This window comes from Ambystoma mexicanum, chromosome 5q, assembly GCF_040938575.1.
Source record: "Ambystoma mexicanum isolate Mex_15411 chromosome 5q, UKY_AmexF1_1, whole genome shotgun sequence".
NCBI lineage: Eukaryota > Metazoa > Chordata > Amphibia > Caudata > Ambystomatidae > Ambystoma > Ambystoma mexicanum.
In genome coordinates this window covers 43,192,039-43,218,310 of record NC_090933.1, presented here as the reverse complement: position 1 = coordinate 43,218,310, position 26,272 = coordinate 43,192,039, and the positions used below count along the sequence as shown (strand labels likewise).

General features: G+C 43.9%; 1 protein-coding gene across 3 annotated transcripts in view; it reads right to left on the bottom strand.

The window, feature by feature from the left end:
* The window catches only part of MPPE1 (metallophosphoesterase 1), a 699,480-nt gene that overhangs the window by 617,100 nt on the left and 56,108 nt on the right, over positions 1–26,272 (bottom strand). The gene's annotated exons all lie outside the window — the stretch shown is intronic.

Sequence of the window (26,272 nt, the reverse complement as noted above, 5' to 3'; positions counted from 1 at the left end):
ACGCCGACGTGCGTTACGCACGACGACGTGAAACTGAAGGTAATCCAGACCGCTGGCAGTGAGGGGGGACATCCCCCTCACATAGCCCGGGGGTTGGATTACAGTTTTGAGCGATCCCTGCTTTGCAGGGATCGCTCAAAACAAGGTGCCGAAAAGGACGAGCTAGCTCGTCCTTGGCACTGCGTGTGCACTTCCAAGGACGAGATACCTCGTCCTTGGCACTTAAAGGGTTAAATGGGTAGTGTAACAGAAGAAACATAAGTGTCAACGCTGAATACCAACTCGATGAGGCCAGCTGACCAATTGACCCAGGACACAACGTCATCTCACCACGTGCCCTGAAACAAACCAAGTGCCTCCGACTCTATGGCACCTATAGGTGTCAACTCTTAGTGTCCAATCCCAACTATTCATGTGCCCCCTAGGCCTTCCCACAGCCCGATGACGATTTTTTTGTATATAACTGAATTGTAACATGTTTTCTGCAGAGCGCTCTCGGCATAAGCAGAGTAGATTCTGCCTGCCCTATTTTAGATAAAGCCTTTAATACCACCAGCACTTGGTCTTGGTCTCATTCCCTCCTGGGATGTGTTTTTCATTGACTCCATTGGGAGAATTAACCGTATTTTTGGGGGCCTCTCACTTACATTGGTGACCCCGACGTGATCGCGTTCTTTTCCGTCCTTCTGGCATGAGACGTCTCCCTGTTTTCACCCAGAGCGTGCGCCCTCAAGAGCTACCCGCCAACGGCAACCGGTACACCTAGACGTGCGCATGCAGTAGGGTGAGAGGGTACAGGATCCCCCTTTACAAAACCCACTGTACCACTCGCCGGAGCCGGGCATGGTCTTTGAGCGAGGAGCAGCGCACTGACCGATCAGGTCCAGAGGGTCTCGGATCAAGACAGACACGTGAGTATCAAGTGCGGGTGATATTGAAAGCCAGGTGGGCGTCAGATTAGAAGGTCTCTGGATAATCAGAATACTTTGGGTGAAAAAAGGTGTGGAGGTCTGTAGTGTAAGGGGGGAAAAAACGGTCTTGGGGGCCTGGGTCTTCTCTATATTCCGTTCTATTCTCATTCTATCGCATATGGCCATTAGGATAGTGACAAAGCACAAGGTGAAAAGAGGTTAACAGGGATCCTATCTCCGGTGGGGGGTGGAAGGCTGCGCCGCATAGTGCTATCTCGACTAGTACATATATAAGTGTGGGAAAATTGAGGCAAAAGAAGATAACGTAGGGGTCTCGAAGGAAGACCTGGAGTAGTAGTTAGAAACACCTTTTCCAACCTTATCTTACCTATCTCTTTCTCTCCCTCTTGAGTGGACTGAAACAAAGTGAAGGGAGAGAATTGTTCTAGGGGAGTGTAATTAAGCAGGGGTAGAAGGGGTATTCGGGATGGTGAAGTACAATTTATGTTGTCTGTTTCTTGTTGTATGTGAAATTTGTTAGGTGTTGGTCTCTTTGTGGAAAACATTGTCTTTTTGTGCATGAACACCAATGAGTAGATCTAACAATATATGGAACGAGTTGTATTTATGTTGATGCAATCTTAAAATATTGAAAAGTAAGTGAAAGTTCATTTCATTTGAGAAGGATTGCATAGCATATTGAGTTGGTCATACAAGAATTGTACGAGACTAGATAAGAATTGGCAGTTGAATTACACTGTTAGTAAAGTACAATGGGTGCAGAGACGCCTCTTGCCCATATTTGTAAGACTCTGCCAGGGTATGCAGAAAAGATTAATAAATACCACGACCAGTGGGTCATGCAGTTGAAGGGAGAAGGATTGCCCCAAGTTTGGCCGCAGGGAGGGTCCTTTGATAAAGCGGTACTAGAGATGGTTGCCACATGCCTTTCCATTAAATATAAAGGGAAACAGTTGCAAAACAGGAGAGAGATATTAGACTTGTGGCGCCTGTTTGAGGAAGTGCCCCCGGAGAAAAGCAGCAAGCATAATGCGTCTTCCCTGACAACAACGGGCAGTGAAGGGCCAATCACACAGAATGAGAAGACGATAGAGGTCACACGCGTATATCCCTTATTGTCAAAGCCAGTGCCTGCAGAAGGATATAGTGACCCTGTCTATGTAGCACAGCCCCTTCTATATTTAAGCCGCCCACCACAGCACCACCCCCGTATGAGAGCCAAGGAGCAATAGGACAGGTAGATACCCCTACAATCGATATTGAAAAGTTCACACAGGATTTAGACTCACAACTAACAATGGCTCGAACTGAGTTATCCCGCCTAAGGGCCATGGGAGAGCGAGGGGGGTCACTCACCCCCCGGGAAGAACGTAATTAGACGCCACAGCCAAGTGTAGGGACAGGGGAAGATGGATGGAAGAAGGGAGGGATACTATTTCGAATAAATGACACCCCCACGCGAATCATATAAATAAACACAGCTGACAGCGAACGCAAGATAGAAGAGGGAGGGGTGGCGTCAGACAGGGAGGAAGAATATTGGAGTGACTTAGAGGAGAAGGAAGAAGAAGAAAGGAGGCTGGGAATTGCCACTGGTGGGGCTTCATTTAGAGGAGGGTTGTCTCCCATGGAAGAATAGAGGGGGAGGCTAAGGAACAGAACAGGGTGCATGTCTGTGATCAGGAAGAAATGGAAGAAGGCGAGTACTAAAAAGGGGGGGGGGGAAATGTACAGCTGCCACTAACACACAGGGTGGCGGGGAGGCCAAATTACATACCATGGGCTCAAATGGACAAAGCCAACTTACTCAAACAGCTACCCCCAATGTCAGGAGGCGCCAGCAAGTGGATGTATGCATTTGAGAAACACACGGCAGGAGTGCCCTTGGCGGTGGGGGGTGTTAAAAGCCTGCTGGTATCTGCAGTGGGAGACCAAGCCAACAGGGTCTGGGCGAAGGCGGGGTTCCCCGGAATAACATTAGATTGTGACCGCCATGATGGGGCTTCATTCAACACAGTGCGAGCACGAGTGTGGGATGCATTGAGAGAAACATTTCCAGACACTCCAGATTTACAGTCAGTAATGCAACGACCAATGAATGATGAGGAAGATGCGATGTCTTTCATTCTCCGGGTGCAGGACATGTGGAGAGCGGAAAAGGGTACGGCGTGGGATCAATCAACGTCCCTGTTCTACTTCATTATAATGAGGGGGTTCCCAAAGGAAGTGCAGAAGGCCCTTGATAAAATAGCTGGGATAGATGCCAGATAGGTGGCCTGAAATTCAAAGCATCATAGTGCACCACTGTAAGAGGATCAAAGAGAAGGAAAAGGAGATAGCTCAGCGGCGGTTGCCAGACAAAGCTAAATTAGTGCAAAGCAAACTACTGAAGGTCAGTGCAGTGGCAGCAACCAGCGCGGCAGGAAGGGAGCGGGAGGAGGAAGACGGACAGATGGGAATACCAATGCAGATGGTGGCAAATTGGACAGGTAATGGCCAGGATCAATGGTCAAAGGAAAATCAGTATGAAGGACCACAGTGGCCATCGAGAGCATGGCGGGGCAATAGAGAAGGATTCAGGGGATCAAGGGGAGAGGGCGCGGGGTATGGAGGGCCCCGAGGGGGAATGCAAGGACAGTGCTGGAATTGTGGGAAGTGGGGACATTTTATGAGAGAATGTCGAAGCAGGCCCAATAACTCATATGCAAATGAATACCAGATCGAAAACCCCCACCCAGGGAGCCCCTACGGGCTACCGATGGGCGGGAATAGACGAGACAGCCAGCCCGACCCAAGATACATGAATGAGCGTCCAATGTCCCCACAAAATACATCTCCACACCCCCAGTGTCATGACAGTACTACCCCCATGGGTAATAACGCTTATGCTACCACTGCAAATGGCGCACCCACACCGTGTAGAGGGACGACAATGGTAGCAGGAAATATTTTTGATATTGATGAACTCCCATGGCATTCAGCATAGGCCAGCCCACAGGGAACACTTGTGTGTCCAGTTCTGTCGACGACCCTTAACGCAGCAGAGGAACCACTGGTGGGGGCGGCGATAGGAAACAAACAATTTATTTTCATGGTGGATTCGGGAGCGGAAAAATCATGCCTCAAGGAAGGCAGGTTCCCGCTTTCTAATCAAACCTTGGAAACAAAATAGGTTCTCTGGGGCGGGGGTCAAGGTTCCATACACTGAAGAGCTAGACATAACGGTGGGGGGGAAAACTGTATGGGCACCCCTGCTGTATTACGAAGAGTCGCCCATTAATTCTCTGGGAAGGGATCTTCTCAGCAAGCTCAACATGACCATATCCTTCACTGACAGAGGAATAGTGTGCTCTACACCAGGCATATGTGCAATCCGCGCCATGCTAGTGATACACACTCAAGCGAATTTCCCACAAACACGTGGCATATCTGTAAATCTAGACATGTTCTTACAAGGATTGAGGATACTCGCGAGGGTAGTACCAGAAAAGTGAAAAATTGAGGGTGCCTTCAGAATTCGTTTTCCACCCAATCGCAGACCCAGAAATAGTGCCAGGGTCCATAGTATCCCTAGACATACATGCAGTACAAGTGTCATCCCAAAGAATAACAGTAATAGCAGTGGATATGCAGGGATGCCAGTGGAGAACAGTGCTGTGCATCAATGCCAATACAGCCCTGCGAGACCTCTTTGATGAGGAACTTTTTTGTGACAGAGGACAGGGTAAAGCAATATCCCCCATCTAGGGAAGCTGAGAAAAGAATAAAAGACACAATTTATGCACTAATGATACAGGGAATAATAGTGCCATCTAACTCGACCTGCATGTAACAAACAGGGGTAGCCGCCTGACAATAGTTAGAGCATAGTATTAGTACTGTATGCTATTATTCAATAAGAGGATTATGGTGTTTGCACAGGTCACTGTTAATCTAAGCTTATGTCAAAGTCTAAAAGACCCCAAATTGGTAAAGGCTACACACACATTCATTCGTACATGTAAGCACAAGTGATATACATAGTGTAATTTTATTATAACAAGTTCATTGATCAACAATAATCAAGGTGTGACAATTTCAAGCTTTCAAGAACAATCAGGTAGCATTTTTGGAGACATAGAACCTAAAGACCTTCTGCAGCAAAGCGTTTAAGGAAGTGAAAAGTGTTCACATGTACTTGTACTACATCAAGAGAACACATTAGTTTTAGACTGATGAGTATAAAAGCAGAAAGCAACAAATGCAGAAATACATAGAATTTGTTTGCAACAATTCCATGCAGTAAAGGATGGTGGTAGACTGTAGTGAGGCCTCAACATGTCTAATAGGCACTGTTCTCTAGTGCAGATACAAATATATGGACAAGGTCCTTGTCGAGTCAAGACAAGACCTATATGTATAAGACATTAGTCTGTTAACTATAGGTGACCAACCCTTGGTCTAACTCTCCCTGCAACACTTGCATTTACCTGATCAAAAAAGCGAAGGGAGGGGTGTGGGGGATGATCCAGAACCTACGCCCCCTCAATGACGTAGTACAGAAGGAGTTCCCTCTTGTGCCAAATCCTGCTTCAATCCTATGCAGTATCCCAACAGAGGCGACTCATTTCACGGTAGTGGACCTAAAAAACGCCTTCTCAATTCCACTTGATCAAGGTTCATGGTACCTGACAGCATTCACGCTGGGGGGGGGGGGGGAACGGGAAAGATATGAGCACTGCAGTCTGCCCAAAGGGTACTGTGAAAGCCCCAGTATTTTCAACAGAATATTGCATGAAGACCTTGGAAACATACACTCAACAAGTCCCATAGTAGATGATTTGTTAGTTTGCGGGAGAGATCAAAAAGAGTACAGAGAGGACTCCATTACCCTATTAACACATCTTGCACAGAAAGGGTACAAGGTAGAAAGGCAGAAACTGTAATACTGCTTGACAGAAGTGCTATACTTAGGTCAGTTCGTATCTAAGGATGGTAAGAACATAATACATGACAGAGCAGCAGCAATAAAAGCAGTAAAAGAGCCCAACACAGTAAAAGAGATGCAAAAGTTTCTCGTCATGTGTAACTACTGCTGAGCTTGGATATTGGATTATGCAGCATACACAAAACGACTGCTGCAGGCACTCAAGGAAGCACAGCGGAAAAATGCCAGGTTGCAATGGACACAGGAAATGCACACAGCTTTTGATACACTCAAAGAACCGATATCTACTGCCCCAGTTCTCGTGACCCCCAACTATGAGCAGGAGTTTTATTTGTACTCACATTGTAACGGCATACTCATGACAGCTGTACTGACACAAAAGACATCCCTGGGTCACAAACCCCTGGCATTCTACATTGGAACACTAGAGGCAGTAATGCAGACACTTCGCTTGCGAACAGGCTCTCGCAGCTGCCGCGTTCGCAATAGAAAAAAGTTCTACGATTGTGATGGGATGCTCCGTCACGTTATATGTAGAACACTCCCTGTTTGCCATCCTTGAAAGATCGAAAAGCACACTGACTACTCGAAGGGCCACAGCATATGAGTTGATTATTTCTAGTGCTAACATTCATACTGTGCGTTGTAAGAGCGTAAACCCAGCCACATTTATCACAGAAGCCTGTACAGTAGAAGACATGCAACAGCGCGACTGCGCCACACACACATATGAGATGATGATGACACGCCCAAAGCACAAGGAAATGCACTGTCAGAAGGGGAAATCTACCTCGTAGACGGGTCTGCCACCACAGATTGTGAAACGGGAGAAAAGCATGTAGGACCAGCAGTAGTTCGGGTGGAAGACGGGGCATTTGAAGTAATTGTGTAGAAAAGATTACCACCGCATTTCTCAGCGAAGCAGCAGAACTGGTAGCGCTCATAGAAGCGTTGCACACCGCGAAGGGGTGCATAGTCACCATCTATACAGATTCTGCCTATATGGCGACAACAGTACAAGGAGGGTTAGCAAGGTGGGGGAGGAGAGGGTTCCAAAGGGCAGATGGGTGCCCAGTCCAGCACGCAGCACTGCTAGGGAAATTATGTGATCCATTAAAAGAACCTATGCTTGTAGCAGTCGTGAAATGTCAGGCTCATACGCGAGGCGATGACGTCATCTCAATGGGAAACGCCTTTATGGCAGCGGCAGCGGACACTGCCAGCGAAGGAAGCCTCCTATTTGCCAAAACCCCAAACAGGTGAGTACAGACTACAGAAGGCAGTAGAGGAAACACAACCAGAAGGCTTCAACTCATTGCCAGTTTCTCAAATCATTGAGCTTCAACAAGATGCACCCAGCGAGGAGAAGGAGACGTGGGTAAAAAGGGGGTGCAGCCAGTCGTCCACTGACCTATTATGGAGACAGAATAACACTGTCAAGGTAGTGATGCCAGTAAAATTGTTAAAGGTTGCATTCAAACAATTGCACTTCCCAGCTCACAATGCAAAACAGCACATTATTGCAGGCATACAGGAAAATTGGTTTGCCCCCGGAATACGGGAACACGTGACAAAGCTGATAATAGAATGTATCACCTGCCAAACGTATAACTCTGGCATGAAATTACGAACACTTAGAGGAACTTTGCCAAAACCAGAAGGGCCCTTCAGAGAACTGCATATAGACTATGCAGACAAGGGAGAGCGGTGGGTAGAGGCAGGCCCCTGTGCTCACCCAGATGCGCGGTGTGCTGGCACATTTTTAGTGAGAGAGGCGTTTCCCCGCTGGGGCATCTGAGACATCATACGTTCCGACAACGGAACGCACTTTGTGAATGACATGTTTAAGCATATCACTGCGATGCTAGGCATAACCCACAAGCTCTGCACGATTTATCATCCGCAATCGAACGGGATTGTGGAGAAAATGAACGGATTGCTCAAGAGTAGATTGTCAAAACTGTGTCATACACTCAAGAAGAACTGGGTGTATTGTTTACCCCGGGCACTTTTTGAAATGAGAAACCAACCTAGCAAGGACCACCACCTGTCACCCCAGGAAATTGGAACAGATAGGAGGATGCATACAGCCCACTCACCCTTGCGCAGGCAATCAGACGTGCAACAAAGTGCCACAGTTCTAGGAGAAGAATTTCATGAGTACCTTAGAAATTTGATGAGAGGCACGAGCCATAGCCAAACAAATAGCACCCCCATTCACACAGGAGAACGCTACTGACACAATAACCTCAGCCACAGAGAGCCCAGACTGCCAGTTGATGACAGGTGACATGGTATACGTGAGGAGTTTTGTGCGGAGGTGGAACGGCCAAGGTTCCATGGTCCATACAAAGTAGTACACTGTATGCCTACAGCAGCTAAGGTACAGGGTCTGAAGTATTGGGTACATTTGACAGATGTTCGTAAAGCTCATGGGAGCACAGACTGTGCAGATCACGAAGGTAACAGAGACGAGCATACCGCCCAAACGTAGAAGATGGGAAACGTAGAAACATAAGAACGGGTGTCCGGTATAAAATAAGAGTACATAACGGATGAATAAAGAGGTGTAAATAGATGTATAGTGTCACCAAGCATTAGTAAATATGTGCAACAAGATGAAATAAAAATGCTCTTCGCTGTCTCGCTGTCTCGCTGTCTCTCCACTTTGTCTTTTGATTACGCAGTTGAAAATGTACATGATAAAGTTTTTCTTCCTCAGGAGTGAATCCAACTGACAGTGATTTGCATCCCTCGGTTCCCCTTCCCCAGACTTGAGGTGTGGGGGAGAGAAACGGAAAGGATGCGAAAAGGAAAAAAAAAATTAAAAATAAAATAAAAATAATGATGACAATAAAACTCGCCTATGAAAGTAAAAAGAAAACTATATGTGAACAAGAAAAGCTGACTTTAATTCACTGAGTGAACGATATGTAAAACATAAAAAAGTAACATGCATGATTAACAATTGCTCATATTTCATTTATTAGGAGCTACAATGGGCATGGACGAGGCCCCGCCCACAGCAAATGATAGTGTAGATAGGAGTAGATAAAGGAGATCTGGTTATCCTAGTTATTCATATGAGTGTGTGCTGTTTGTGTGTGCGGTAGTATTCTTTTCAACATTGTTTGGCCTGTTCTTGTATTGGGTCATTGCATATATTTCAATCGATGTCGGCCAGGGGGATGTGGGCATAGAAACCATCAAGAAAGGAACCCACCTGATTTGAGATGGTGCCAAGTTAGTATAGGCCCACGGGAGCCATGAAGATGAACATAACACCGCAGATATTACACATGTCAAAACAATGCAAGCCACCCCACAGTCCCCAAATATAAATGAATCCGACTTCAGTGTGTACACAATGAATGACAGAACCCCTTCAGAACTCACGTGGTTGCAGAATCACCCCTATCCAACAACTATGCCGGCTTCAGAAATGGCAACATCAGAAAACAAAACCACCAGAGAAGGGGGTAATGAAAACAAACATATGGCCAGCAGATATTAAAGTTTATATACACAATGGGAGGGTAAGGAGGATGGCGGGCAAGCCCAAGGAAATGAAAGAGGTGGGCTTAGGAGGAAGAAGAGGGAAACACAACAGTAAAAGTGGGAAGAGCATTATAAATTCGGCTTAGACACAGTTGATGATCCCCAGCACCCCCACCAGACAAATAAATGGTATGCAGACATGAGCAGCACAGCCAAACAATTAATGGGAGCTGCTACATATGCTCACTTATACCCCATGCCTTGGGCACTCCCATGGTATTGTTGCCACAAGAAATCCATTTGCAGAGGCCCAATGTCTCCTACATCTCGCACTATGCCGAATAAAAAATACTTTTCAAGCACAAACAGTTTCATTTGAACTTTTGCAGAATGAACGGACATGTTACTCCCGGCCGCAAGGAGCAATGTGTGTGAAAGAACCTTTTTTTGGTAATCAAGGGGACATTGCATGTAGACAATAAATGGCAAAAGGAAGAAATACTATGCAAGGCAGAAGCACTACGAGGACTGTCTGAAGAAAAACTCTCATGGGTACAGAGAACATGCGCTCCCATATGGACTGAACACATAACAAAACTCACTTGGGTTACCGCCATCGAGAAGCCTTCAAATTGCAGAAAGACATTTCATACGAACTGTGCTTCCGTGGAGAAGGGAAAAAGAACATGGGGGAAAACAGAAACTGCAGCAAAACGCTCATAATACCAGACATGAAAAAGGGAACAGCTGCAATGATGGACACATACTGGGTTTGCGGCAAAATGGCATTCCTGCATCTCCCGCAATCATGGAAAGGCACATGCTCCCTGGCAACGCTGCATTCTGCATTAATGGTGATCCCAGAAAGCCATATCCATGAAGGAAGCACACATGTGGCGGCTGCAAAAGAACCATCACCGAAACAGCCTGAAGCAGTTCCTATGTATGCCATAGATGAGGAAGATGTACAAAATCCACTCCAAAGGAAGAAACGATCCTGAAATTATATGTCAGCCAAATCATCAGACCTCCTGGCCCAAATACCGGATCGATTCCGATTGTTCCGCTCTGTCGAGACATTTTTCGCGCCCCTCGTTCCTAGCATCCAAGCGAGAGCATATACCAAGTGGCTCCAGATCACAAGGTGGGAGCTCATCCAGTTGGCCAACGACACTGAAGAAGGGTTTAATGTCATAAAAGTGGAACTTAGAGCCCTGCGGTTAATGACGATGCAGAACCGATATGTGCTGGACCTGTTAACGGCAATAGATGGAGGTGTTTGCCGAAGAATCAGGAGCGCATGTTGCACATTTGTACCTTCTGCAGACGCTGAGAACGGTTCCCTCTCACAAGTGATAGCAGCGGTGCACGACCTCGGAGAGCGGATGAAGGACAAAGGAGGGGCACAGCCCAGCACCTGGTTCGATAATCTTTTTTCCTGGGTACCTTCCTGGTTAGGAATGACAGTGAAGCTCCTCTTACCACTCATCGTCTTTTTGCTTCTCATTTTTGTGTGTGTGCCAATTAGGACTCTGATGCTGCACAAATGCAGTACCAAATGGTGCGCTGATGATGGTAACAATGGGTCGTGCAAATGGAGTGGCACAAATTAGACATGAAGCGGAAGTGCAAACAGGAGACAATTCAGAGCACAAATATAGGGTGACTGCCATGGCACAGGGCGGATGATTTATATCACACAACTATAAAAGGAACCTAGAGAGTTACAATGGTACAAGGAAGTATAGGTGGACCTGGAAGGTGAGGGAGGGTGTATTTATATGACCTGTACCCCAGATGAATATGCTAGGAGGGGGAAAAGCCTCTGAGCGGTATGCAGGGCATGGATGCCGATAAAGGGGACACCTGCATGGGACGAAGTAGTGGCAGAGGAAGAGGAACGTAAGAGATTGGGACAGTTACAATATTCGTTACTTAAGTAACGTAAGTGGGGAATGAGTGGAAGGAGGGGGCATTTTGAACCGCCCCCTCGCCTATTCCTACACTTCTTGGGTAGGCCCAGTCACGGCTGCTTTAGGTCCAGGGCGCCGGCCCCAGAGCACTCATGTGGGAACACCCTTAGGAACTGTGACCCCCCTTGTAACACCCCTTAAAGCAGTGAAAGACCAGAGGTGAATAGGACTCCATTTTGTAAGTAACTGACTCCATTTTGTAATGATAAAACAGTTGTGAGGTTTCAACACAGGCCTGCAGCACTCCCAGCCAGGCGCGCACAGCGAGCGAGTTCCTCCCCCCCACCTCCTCCCCTTTGCCGTCTCTGCAGTTGTTCGGTTCCCATGAGAAGACTGGCTGCGAGAATGCAACAAAATCCACACTGTGTCTTCCGTCATCCGTCTTACTTCAGTGACCCAGATACAGCCCTGAGTAGGGGCCAGAGCAAAAGCTATCTGTCTCTATAAACCTGCCCTACACTCCCACAGACCCTGGCCATAAAGAACATAATCCCCATGCCCCTCAGGACAGAATCAACAGTTAGAAGTGACTCTTGAGTCGGTTTGATTATTCGCGCTCTAATGTAGACAGAGCCAACGTGCCTAGTCGGTTTGATTATTCGCGCTCTAATGTAGACAGAGCCAAGGTGCCTAGTCGGTTTGATTATTCGCGCTCTAATGTAGACAGAGTCAACGTGCCTCTTGCATGCGGGATTACACAAACCTAATGATGGGCCAATGTGTACACGAGTGAACAATATGATATATATGTATAACCAGAAGTCCTTATGTTAAACCTTAGCAATGAACGTATGATGTATATTAACATGGGACACAAGAATGCTCCTAGAAATAAAATGCAACAGCGTAATGCATAACCAATATAACACTGTACATGCCAGCACTAAGCTACCTCATTTTCATAAATCCAAATGCAAATATATGTGTGATATTGTGCAAACATAATACAGCAGCTAATCACTCTCAATAAGCCACAATCCCTGCTAAGACTGCACACACAGACTCTGAGCCATGAACTATTTTGTTTACCTTTGTTATAGCGAGAGTGCCTAGCCAGATGTAAAATATAGCCAAACCAGCGCGACCTAAGTGCAACATAGTAGCGACATGTAGAAAGCTTGCATGTAAAATTGTATTCTAGAGACCCTGTTTCTTTGTGTAACAAGGAAACATACCGCAAAGAGGTTTCAATTCTCCCCTACCCTTCATGGTGTTGAAATAGATGAGCATAGATTTAATGATTTTTGGACACCTGATCACTAAACTCCCCACAATGAAATATGTCCATGATGGTATGTGCCTTTTGTGAGCCATATATTCAGAATCCTCTTTGTTGTTATCAGACGGACACTCCAGACTATATAATGACCCCATGAGCTCTACCCCTTAGTCCGTATATTCTGGATTGTCTTAACAGGTCAAGCTCAGTATTTAATGGATGAAGTTTAATCTATGACCAGTAATAAATAACCTGCCTTTGAACCATGCTTTCACAAGTGTTTGAGATACATGTCTCTGAGGTTAACGGACAAACAGATTATGGTAGTGAATGAATGGGAGTGTGTGGCCACAAGGGAAAATGTTAAGTGGGTAGTGTAACAGAAGAAACATAAGTGTCAACGCTGCATACCAACTCGATGAGCCCAGCTGACCGATTGACCCCAGGACACAATGTCATCTCACCACGTTCCCTCAAGCCAACCAAGTGCCTCCGACCCTATGGCACCTATAGTTGTCCACTCTTAGTGTCCAATTCCAACTATTTGTGTGCCCCCTAGGCCTTCCCACAGCCTGATGACGATTTTTCTGTATATAACTGAATTGTAACATGTTTTCTGCAGAGTGCTCTCGGCGTGAGCAGAGTAGATTCTGCTTGACCTATTTTAGATAAAGCCTTTATTACCACCAGCACTTGGTCTTGGTCTCATCCCCTCCTGGGATGTGTTTTTTATTGACTCCATTGGGAGAATTAACTGTATTTTTGGGGGCCTCTCACTTACAGGTGCTAGAGGACAAACGTGGAACACCACCATCTTCGATAAGGACTACTCCCCTCTTAAACAGATAAGAAAAAACTAAAATAGGCACCCTCACTCAACTGTAAACAAATAACTCATGGCAAATTAGTCATTCCCTTTCTCCACTTCCTTCATACTTCAGATTTATATATGGAGGACCTATATATGTAGATAAACCGGAAGCAATCCAAAGTTACTTTACCTATCAAGGACCAACAAGTCTGCTATTTAAAAAGGTAAATGGGACAGCCACAGAAATACTTTTTGCTATAGATTATTTCTAACAATTATGCATTACTCAAACTAGTGCCTTGCTTCCTCACTAAATATATGCAGCAGGCATTTAAAATGAAAACTCTCACCATATAGATAACATTTTGAGATTCATCAGCTAAGGACCCTACTACTGAACTGTGCTCATAACAGAGCCTATATACATGGAATACATGGATAAATATCAACCATAATGGTCCTATTAAATGGCACTCAGTATTTAATGTAACCAATTTTCATTTGCCCATCCTTTTTCCTAGGATCTTAAATAATTGACCATGCATACTAGGCACTTAGTTCATAATACCATTAAATCAGACAGACAGAATATGACTGTAATTAGACAACTTTATGGCCTATTCCTCTGGCTTTTTACTCACAAACTTGCAAATGTGATGAACTGTCTAAACCGACCTGAACTCCACTAATATACTAACAGGATGTCTCGCATGAACAATCTTTTCCTAATTTAACTAAGATACATGGAAAGGATGCTATTCAAATTATTGGCCACCCTCCTTAACCCTCTCCTTCCTCCTCCTCTCATCGTATACCTCGCCCCTGTGTTTTCCTTATATTTACATATTCACTTACATCCCAGGCAACTGTCTAAACTGTAAAATTATTCTGATTGCACATAACAAGTGTATACATTTGTACAAATGTACTAAATTGTAGCATACCTTGACATTGCTCACAAGAACAGGTTATAAAGAATAGATGGATGATAAATCAATTGTGACTTATACAATAGGCTCTCCCGTTTAGTTTTTACTGTGTAACACTTTGAAAAAGCCTGCTGAAGGGAGAAACATTTCCACGTGCCACCATCAGGTTAATGTTGGCTCAAAGACAGGTTTCCAATAAGGCAGCACATAATTTAGGACTGAGGCAACCAATCAAATATATTTTTAACTTAAATTGTCTGATTTGGGTTTCTATAACCTTGTGTTACACTGATAGCGTTAGACTATTACTGTTCACTTCTCAATACAATTGTAACTAAACAGTTGTAGAAGCAAATACGATCTCACCTTGGCAGACAGCTGAATATCTGATGGAAGAGCCAATGCCGTAAGTGAAAGCTCCCCAACCGACCTGTCCCTCCCTACCTGGAGGTAAAAACCCAGGGGGGGAAGGACACGACCGTCAGGGAAACCCTCTGGGGAAGAAAACCCTGGATGAGTTTGAGTACTGGTGAATGGATAGCCGTGCCGATGATTCTCACCAAAGCCTGGAATGGTACTGGATGCGGGAAGGCTTCCTCTAGTAACAGAGAAACAAAGGGTTTAAAAGAGATTCTTAAGAGAGAAAGGAAAAATAGGGCTAAATAATAGTGCAATTAGGAAAGGAGTCCCTCACACCTTCTAGCACGGCATTACTTAAGAATCAGGGGGTTATTACCAGCGTTCCTGAACTGGAGTCACTAGGAAACAGGATCCCTGAAACGGACAGAGAGTAAGTGAGGATGACTTGGGGGAGAAGTAATTCCCTAACGATCGAAGGAAGGAACTCACTCTAGCTGATATAAGAAGAGAAGCGATACCTGGAGGGATGAAGCTGAACTAGCGGAAGGAAAGGGAACGTGGTAATCTGAAGTGAGCAGTCGAGGAGCTTGGGCGAACAGGAGAACCTGCAGACAGAACCTAAACGGAACAGAAGCACAGAGTTAGAGATGAAAGGTAGGAAGACAGGTCTGGGAAGGAATGTTAACTCTATGAGCACCCAGAAGCAAACTCACGGAGCACCTGCAACAACAGTAGCGACGCAAAGGAAACCGGATCTCTGTTCCGTATAAGAAATCACGTGAGCGATCCCCGGCGTCTCTGGCAGACGTGCAGAGACTGAACCACTGCTCTCCGCCCAGGTAGTACAGCGGTCCTCCATCTTGGATGTGCTCAATCTGATCAATCCGCATAGCGGCCAAGGTGCCAAAGGGACCAACGGCCAAAATGTGTAACACCTTGCGCAGTACACCAAACAATTTCGCATTATTCTTATACCTTGACTGACTAAAGAGAATATCAGTCCAAGCTGAGTCACTGCAGTCAGGGTAGCTATATAATATTTAGACAGATTTCATGTATTATAGAGTGGTGCACAGGCACATTATTCACTTTTACCCTCTAAACTTGATCAATTGTATCCACTAACAGGTAGACTGATTCAGTTTGCATTCTTTCAGTCTTGATCTTGTGAGGTTTGATGGCGTTTATTGGGGGCTGCTTCGTTGTATGTCCGATCAACCGCTAACCTTAGATTGTGTGAGCCAGTCTAACTTGCTGGTCGCTGGTACAGATACGAGTGAAGAAGGCACAAAGAGTCTGTTGCAAGTATCCCTATGACTCCTCTGGTCTTTGATGTGATGTTGAGAATCAATCAGCCTGGCCTCCATCATAGATGCAGTATACCCTATGCCTTCTTTGCTTCGCTTTCTGCTCGAATGATCAGCAGTTCGTCTACTACCCGCTGTTGCTGTAAGTGCTGGTGGGAGAGATCCTGAGGAGAGCTAGCCCCCCAAATATCTGCTGATGGTCACAGTTTTTACATCTGTGTTTCAGTCGATGGGTTCTCTGCATTTTCTTTCAGGGCTGGTTACTACTCTGCAGGGTCCCAATGGATCTCTTCCACAGACCCACACTTCATATCCCTTTGTTACGAATATCCAACTTCAGGGGACGACACGGAAATGTCTGTATTCTCAGCTTTGAGGAATGGCTGCATCCTACAACTCTTCATCATCGGCACTTCCAATGCCGGGACACCTAAACACCCCCCCTCCAACCCACCAATCGTCTCGGGAAGAGAACCGTTTGGGGTCCATGCGTAGCTCAGCTCACAAATGATTATTTTGTGGGTTAAAATCCTCATGGTACTCTGAGCATAAATTGTATATGCTCATTTTGAGTCACTGCACTGTGGGTACCCCTCCTCATTCGCCGTGGGTCCACTGTTATTGTAAGCAAACATTAAAAAGTACTTCCAGCTGAATGAAACGGAAGCAATAACCTGGGGAGAAATGTGGGAAACTGCCCAAGCAGTAGGAGCAAATGTACACGTCTAGGAGTGGCCCTGAGGCAAACAAGAAGTCACAAACGTAAAACTAAAGGCAAAATTTCAAGAGCCAGAGATAAAACAGGAAAGACAGAATGAAGCAAGTCCTACAGAAAACTGAGCCTGAAGAAATGGGGTCTTGAAACCGTATTGTCTGAATGAAGAAGATGTTTTAAAAGATTGGGGAAAAAAATAGCTTTTAAGTAAAATATTTAAAAAATAATTTTAATTATATTATGCATTACATGGACCGAGCACAGGAAAAGATATAATGAAAAGAAAAGAAATAGGAATCACCTTTTTCAGATTATATAAAGCTGTATGCAGAATTCCAAATAAACCCTGACTTACAAATAACTTTTCTAGACATTTTAAAGATTGCTAAAGAAGATTTGATGAGATGAGATCAATCTTAGGATAGGCCGACTATCGCCATTCTCTTTTGAACGGGGAGGAACTGGGCCAAATGGCTTTACCCCTCATTAAAAAATTGGTAAGATTTTTTCCCCAAGCTCCTCCAACACTTTTCCCACAAGCCACCATTCGGAGTTGCTTCTATGCACAATGAACCTCCAAAGACCAAAGACTTCAAACTGCTCCTTGAAAATTCTAAGTCCAGCAACTATAAATCTACATGCAACAAGCACATCACACAAGGAAGCATACATGTTTCAATGGAAAGAAGCAAAAAAACCTGGCAGTCTTGGTATGAGGAACTCAAAATAAACAGAAATGTCCAGATATGAATTACAAAACTTTTCCATTGCTTTTTGAAACATGCACAATAGGTCAGTTTATCCAATTCCCTGTGCATCTGGTTCCAACACCAAGAAAAGGGATCTGGCAGTATCACTCATAATATACTTGTTATATTATTAGCAAATGAAGCTTCTGAGTCGGAATCTTTCAAGCGTTGCTGTTTTTTTATTGCATTCTTTCCTCGCTGTCCTTAAATGGATGTGGCTGCAACATTCGGAACAAAAACATCGCGAGAGTCCATCAAGTTCAGGTTTCCTCAGTTAGAAGATGCTGTTGCAGTCCTGCACAACAAGCGATATAGACCAAAAATGCACAATTCTACCTGCAACCCGGATTAGCAAAACAAATCTGTACTTGGTAAAAAGGGAACTATTATTTGCGAAAATTAACATTTGTTTGCAATTTGCCCAAACCTTTGTACTTTTGATACATATATCGGACCGACATTGAAGAATCTTCAATGAATGAACGAGATGTAGTGCATGGACTGAAGGCAAGTCTTTTTTTCTGTAGGTCAGAAATGATGCAAAAGATGTCAATGTAAATAAGGGAAGGCAGTTTCCAACTGTTTGGCTCTACAACTCACGCCGGCGTTATCTAGTATAGTCAATCACAAGGAATCATGGGAGTCATACACCAAAACATCTGCAGTAGAAGGTTGCCATCCACTGCTGTGGATAATACACCAAAACAAAATCTGTTGTCTGACAAATCTGTAATGGTTTTGAGCTGTCAAATGCATATAAAATAAAGATTCCCATGTCCGAAATAACCCTTGCAACGAAAAAACAGAGGCAAAAGAAAAAGCTAAACTGTATCTAACAATATAAAACCCTATGTTTATTTACAATTAATGTGCAGTTGTAACTGGTGTAAATGTGTCTGGCTTCGGAGGATGAAAAGCTCAGCCAACCAAAGTTTCGAAGATGTGATCTGCAGATCCCAGTACCACTTAACATCACAAGCTGTTCTCGGCGTATAGTGAAATGGTAAACTACGGGATATTCCTGGAATAACACAAAGACTGCTGCATTTAGGTTAGAAAAAGTAAGGGGCCAGCTGCTTTGTGAAAGTAACAAGGTTGGCAAAGCGAGGAGCTATGTGTTTGGTGTGAAGGTGGTGTGTATCCTTAGCTCCTGTTTACGTTATTTGCTGCTATCATTACAAAGGATTTTAAACGTTGCTTCTACTTTAAGAATGACCTCCTCCTATAACTAGAAGCGAGAAGTGAGGAGTTAAGCGTTTGGTGTGAAGGCCGTGTGTATCCTGAGCTGTTTACGTTATTTGCTGCCATCATTACCTAGGATTTTAAAGGTCACTTCCACTTTAAGAAGACACTCCTATTAGATTAACTCAAACAGCGCGAAGTGAGGAGCTAAGTGTTTGGTGCGCGGAAGCAGAGCTGACGTTTTATAATCTATGAAGGTGACTGATGAGCCTCTCTTTTTAAGACAACACGTGTTGCTTAACTATCTGCTTCCTGTTGCTTAACCATCTGCTTTAATACAAGACGAGTCCAGCATTTTGACTTTGATTACTTCGGAACTCAGCCTCAATTGCAGAATTCTGTCGCCTTATTGACTAAATAAGTAATTGCTGTCTAACAAGTGTCCTTTGGAAACATCTGCCTATCGGAACCTACTTATTCTGTGCTGTCCTCCACTTTCCTGATAGCAGGCAAACGGCTGGCGACTGCAGGCCTCGGCATTTGAACCAACCATTTGCTTGTCCAGGCTCTAGTGCGAGACAACTTTGAACCTTCTTGGCCACCTTTCTATTACTCTCTTGTGCTTTTGCAACCGTTATTTAAAGCTGTGTCATGATCCCAGTCAGTGAGCATAGTCCTCATTCAGACTAGGCAGGGAACATTATAACAATGAGCAGATCAAAGGTGGGTGTTAGGCTAGCACATATGGCATTTACACCATCCACAGCATTAACTTCCATAGACTCCTGTGATGTCCTACAGTAATTTCATACACTTAGCATGGCCGCCGCAAAACCCATTTACAAGTAGCAGCACGGATCTATTCATATTTGCAGGAGCTACTTAAGCTCTGCCTCTGCTGGAACGCACGCTTCGCGTCTGCTCCACTGACAGCGGGTAACGATACCAGCGTTTCTCCTCACAGAACCTGTGAAGAAAAGGAGATAATAGAAACAATAGTTTTATGAAAAGCTACATTGTACCATAGTTCACAGAAGAGACTTACCCGACAGAAGTTATCTCTGACGCGGTTATCTTCAGTTAAGAACTTTAACTCACTCACAGCCGCAGCATCTTCAGTCAGCAGTTTCACTCGCAGCATCTTTAATCAGAAGTTTCTTCCGCAGCCACTGCTCACTCACAGCCGGAGCCATCTTCGGAAGGTTTTTTACTCAGCTTTCCGAAAACCTGCAGACAACACAAGAGGTATTTCATTAAAAAATGAACTTCCAGTTTAACAGAGAAAACATGTTATAAGCGTTTACATACCTGAAGGTTCTTCAAGTTTTCACCTCACAGTTGTTACCGCGCTCCACCTAGAAAGCTGCAGTTACTCTGTATTGGCGAACTTACGTTTTAAAAACGCTTTCTCATCCTGTGTAACTCTGCAGCCATAATTCTTTCCCCGAATTCCTAAAACCTGCGAAAAGGAGAAAAAGAACAAAAGTAATTAGAAAGAGAGATCTCTCCAACATAGGAATCAATTCAAGCCCTTAAAGATTACAGTATCTTCACCTGCTTATTTACCCAAAGACTAATTCTAAAAAGAATAGAAATTTCAAGGCAAGAAGCTATAGAGTTCATCAGCAACCCAAGTTACCATTGCTTCTCCATCTCAACGCGCCCCTGTAGAAAAGCAGGATGGAGAGCTCCACAACAATAAAACACAGGTGAGAAGGGAATTCATCCCTAGAGTTAGAAGGGAGTGATTTAAGGGAACACACAGGTCATGTATTATTATCTCAGTTAATAGATGTTATAGCATTTCTATTGTTGTCATTAGTTTGTTCAAACAGAAAAAGAATCCCAACGGCTCCAAGGTAACAGGTCCACAGGCTGGGAAGGTACTATGCTCCCAACGGGTCCAGATAAGCATTTACAAGCTGAGACTCAGAGCCCACAGCATTGCCTTTGAGCCGAATATTGTTATTAGTTTTTCATTTAACTGCACAGTTTCCATGGCAGTAGGTGCAATGAATTCAGCTTACTAATGTGGGTGAAAGCCTTTGAACCAATCGTTAACTTTACTGCTATATACCTGCTTAAGCTAATCTGCGTTAGATGCTGTTACTCTTCTTCCTGCTGTTAGATTGAATTGCACTGGTGCCTGCGAGCTCGTGCCTTGAGCCATCTATTGTTATTGCCACTTGTTTCAAATCCAACTGTGCAGTTTCATTGTTAGCACCTGCAGTCACTTCAGCCTACCAACAAGGGGTCTAGCTATCAGCGCCTGCAGGTGAAAGCCTTTGAACCGATCGCTAATTCATTGCAATATAATTGCTGAAGCCTGACCAGTGCTACATGTTCTTACTCTGTTGCCTACTGTTGGGTTGAATTGCCCTTAAAAAGCTAGTGACCGGTGTCTGTAGGCTCCCGCCTTTGAACCAATCGCTGCTACTTGAAGTAATACCCAAAGGTGACTGCTAACTCCATTTGTCAGACCCTGTTATCAAACGAGTGTTAAGTGATCGGCAACTGCAGGCCAAAGCCCTTGAGCCAGTCATTTAACGGACGAGTAAAACCAGCAAAGGCTGCCAGTTCATACATAGCAGCACGCCCTACACATAAATCAACGTTTGAAGACTGCAGTCACACCTTTGATCCAATCATGACGCCAATGGAATACATTTGCTGAAGTTGATCAGTGACATTTATTTCGCATTCTTCATCGTTATTGTCCTGAAAATCAAGCGAGCAGTGTCAGTGTCGGCCCTCTCTTAGAACTGCCCGCTGTTGTACTGGAATTAATTACTGAGGCCGATTGCCTACATATCCTGCCACACACGATCCTGCCACAAACGATTAGCAAATGAATGTGAAGTGGCTGGTGTCTGTAGGTTGAGGCCTTTGAGCCAGCCATCAACTGAAGTCAAACATAATTGCCTACGCTGTATGTCATCACCTATCGGCTTGTCCTGTACTTAAGTAAAGGTTTGGAGACTGCGGGCGGTATCTGATCATTTATATTGTGATTTAAGATTGCTATTAACATATTATAGCTCTGGGTATTGATAGACTGATATTTAGACAAAGAAAGCATGAGCTATTCATATAGCTTAAAAACAACAATGCCGATAAAAGAAATCGTTCCTGGTCTTGCGGCTCGCACAACCGACTTGCTGCGAGTTTCTGCAATCAATGACTTATTACATTCCAAAAATGAAAAACGTAGAAGAACAAAGTCATTAACCATGTATCAGACATTTTTGTAATACAAATAAGACTGATAAATGGAATCTAAATAGCAACATTCCCCAACTGAATCCAAACGCCAAAGAGTCACCGAAGGCATACTCCCTCTAATAGATTTCAGGGAAATTTCAGACAAGCTGATGAGATCGCCCGTCATCTATGGAGCAACGTGCAATCATCACAGACAATCAAGACAAACTTAATAATTTAGCATCAGCAAACAAGCCTGTTTCAGACTTGTCATTAGAAGACCGGACAAACACACTTGGAAACACTCCTGTGACTGCGCTCACTCTAAGCACTGTCACAATACAAGTTCATACAACTGAGCAAGCTATTGAAAAGTGTGTACCTCTTGGAGCGATTGTGTTACAGATGATAGAACAGCGCACTCAATCGCAGATAACTCCATCAAGAGATGAAGAGGAAGTCACCTCTAACAATATAGTTACAGAACAGCTAGGCACAGAAGTCATTCCAGTCCCTGATACGCAAATCCCAACACCACGCAACCCGATTCCTTCTTTCACCCCCCTTTATATGTCTCAATTGCCCATACTTTGTGGAAACTCTCTTGACTCCTCAAGCTGCTCCTTAGCTTCATTTGTCAATCCCACGCCTCAGCAGCCGGGGAATGACAAGAAAGAACCAACCCATTTGGTAAAAGCGACCTTCAATCTTGCTGTACTTCAAGCCACTGATAATGACTTTCAAAACATTCCATTGCGAGTAACCTGAATTCTCCCCCTCCCTTCTCACTGGTACCCAATTCACGGTGTAAGAGCCTAGACCTTGCTATCTCAGCGCATGACGTTGTAGCTGTTGAAACATTAACTATGATACCTCCAATGATGAACAGGTCTTAGAACCCTATGTTACAGCCACAATTGCGAAAAATTTAAAACCAGCCTTTGGAATTTTCAACGCCCAAAACCAGGGGAAAAAATGAAACCTGGGCAAATGGAGAACAAAAAATAATTGAAAAAATAAAAATTATGTATATAAAAATAAAAAACGAAGGAGATCTCTCCCTAAGACCTCACAACTAGGCTCAAGAAAATTCATACAAATCTTAACTACTCCAGACAATATGAAATTAAAGACAAATGTAAGATTGACAAAAAAAGTGAAGAAAGCAATGAGATTAAAAAGTGATTTGAATAAATCTACATCTACAGCAGAAACTGAATCAGAGAGATTTGAGCCTCTGGATGAACTGATGAAGCTGCTGAGCATCTAGAAGAGCTATCCACTATTAATACAGAACCTGCACAAAGTCACAAGCCTAGCATTATTCAGCCAATTATTCAATACCAATTTAAAAATAATGAAGGTAAGATGAAAACTATTAAACTATGGCACAATTCATCTAATTTTACTATGCTTGAGCAAAGAAGGAAAGAAAGAATGGGATTTAATTGTTCCAACAGCTGCTTCTATAGCCAAGATAAATCTTGTGAACACCTATCCAACAAATAATACTGAAGTTGCTGTCCCTGCTACAAACCCGCCAACAATCAAATCGCAGATAAGTTATGTAGAAAAGCAGAAGTTGTGTGGTAATATTATAGAAAGGGGTAACTGAAGTTACCACACCTTGATTCTGCAATGCAGACCCAATCCTAGTCCGCAATAAGTTCTAAATAGATCCAGCATTCTGAACATGTTCAGTGTTGTACACATTCTAGAAGATGTACAATCGAGTGATATTACTCAAGTCTAGTTTATTGAAGTAAACAATACTGGGTTAGTTAGATTATGAATGCAATCTGGTGTCATTAGAAATAGGTCATGGCTGGCAAGAACTGAACTATACTATTTGGCTTTCATCTTAACGCAGGAACTCCTCTAGATTCAGGCAAGTCAACAGGCGATCTTGGAATTAAACCACCAACTTGGAAATAATCAAAAGAAAGGTCATTATATACAGACAGAGCCTGAGTGTAACTTCATCAACAGCCACCCGCTTCCAAAGGCCTTCCGATGAATTATGACAACCCAAAGTTACAACTGAGCAATCTTGGTCAGAGACGATCCAGAATAAAGATCTGGACTCACAGAAATAAGGCAATATAACTAGAGCTCGCATGTATAATCTAGCCTCTTGCAACACCAAAGGCTTTAAGCATCTTTTATTTAGTGAAGTTAACGTATTCAAAAGACTGACATTATTATCTTGCAAGAAACTTGGCTTCTGGAAGCACCGGTGTGGGAAGGCCAGGTCCTCTCTCTTCTGCCTGCCACTAAATTAATGCTAGGGCGTCCCGCAGCAGGCCTCTTGGTGGCTGTAAAATCTAAATTGCAATATACATTAGAGTCATGGGCATCCTCGAAATCCTACACCCAGCTGGTTAAAATAAAAACACCCCAGGGTAAACTAGCGATTCTCAATCTGTACTGGAATCAGATTGGGATTACCGACGAGTAATTTTTATCAGACGTCACCCATATGTTGAATCTGATTACTGGAGACCCAAATATTATACATGCAATTATAGCAGTTGACTTAAATGTAAAATGTATATGATCCAACAAGACAAAACTAAGCCAGATTGCTAAAACTTGGTTAGCTCTCATGGAAGAAAGGCAATTTCTAATGCTGAACAAGAACGGCACACTAAAAGGAGATATTCCACATAGACGGACATGGAAAAGGGGAAACAGTGCGTCTACCACAGATTACATTTTTGTCCTACGCGCCAATTATAACTCAATTTGAAATCATTAACAACCCAAAAGTGATCATAATCTTTTATCCTGCTACTGGAAATGGTATCCTACAGCAAACGACCCTGAGTACTATCTACCGAGGTTAATTGACGGGCGGAACAGGTTAAGATGGACGGATGAGTCTTTAGCCTCTTTCAATATGTACACGCTAAACCAGAATCGCAACACAGATCCAGATCTAATAAACTCACAAGGTAGATATGTTGCTATAATGACTTTATTCAAATTACAGCCGTCGCTCAATTCCAAACCCTGTTTTAAGCTTAAACATACTTCGACAGGGTATTAAAAGAAAAAAAACACAACTGCAGAATAATCTATGGCCGGCTGCTCAGTACGAACTTGCGACTAGACTGCCGTTAATTTGCAGTCAGAAGACCTAGTACTGCAACTGGCATAAATCTCATTTGGCCCTTATGACCCAGAACGATGGCCCGCTCATGCTCAAAACAATTGCAATAATAGCCAAATTTGGGCAACCTTAAATAGTGCCTTTCAAGATGACCAAGCCCCCTTCCAAATGAAAAGATAGCCCAACTTACCGGAGTACCCCTTAAATATATTGGGGTACCCCTAACCACACTCACACCAGAATAAATGCACCCCTCTAGGGAATTAAGGACGAGAGTCATCTTGCAAGGATAACAAACTTTAATCTTTACAGAAACTGGGGATAGGAGCAAAGAACTCTGCTCCTCAACGGTCTGTTCTGTCCCCCGAACCGATGCAAGCTCCTGCAGACTGATGCCAAGCAGGGGCCTTATATACTGTTCAACTTGGTTAATGGATAGTGGCATAGCTCATCCAAAACTGTCCTAAAAGGGATGCTGCAAAGTCTTCCTTTCTTCATCATCAGCAATTTCTGGAAGCCATGCTACTTAACATACACACACTGCAGTCGGGCAGATTTTGACAAACCTCGAGGCCTAGCCCCCAGGAAATAACATTTTTAATAATTAATTTTCATTCATACTCCACTCATCTCACTCATATTTTTATGTGGTCCTACAATCTCTTTTAAACCTGATTTCATAATTCTGTATCATGCATTGAATCTGTACACTCCTATTCCTAGTATACATGGGCTGTTGATGGCCAGGAAACAGCTGCTCAGTCCCTTTTTGTGCTCTGCCAGAGCTAGCCTCTGTGACGCAATGCCTGTAGTCTATTTTTAGCTGCACTCACTGTGCTTTGAGATTTTTAAACCACATAAAATAACAGAATAACCTTTACAAGTGTATTCAACTAAATAGTTATTTGCACCTTATATTTAAATACTAGCTATTTTCATTTAGTGGCTGGCCACGCCTGTGTGCAATTATTTTTGCATGAAAAAAGCTCTCAGTGCTATAGTGCTTAGAGAAGTCTTGACTAATTGTAAAGCGCTTGAGAATGAAGCAAGGCAGCTAGCTCCTTCCCAACATTCCCCCATTTTGTTACTTCTACAGTAACAAACTCACCCCCCCCACCCCCCCTGACAGATCTATAACCCCAGAAATATTAGTTTGAGTTTTGCTGCTTATTGTATGGCAAGGTGTTTTAGATCCACCAATTGATACCATCATCTTTGCACTATTAGGGACTATATGAACAAATCATTGGAGACCAAATTGGCCCGTGCAGAAGAGAGCCAAGACACAATCACAGGCACCAGTAGTTTTACTACATCCCCCAGCCAAGACCGGACCCAATCAAAGGCAAGCGATAGC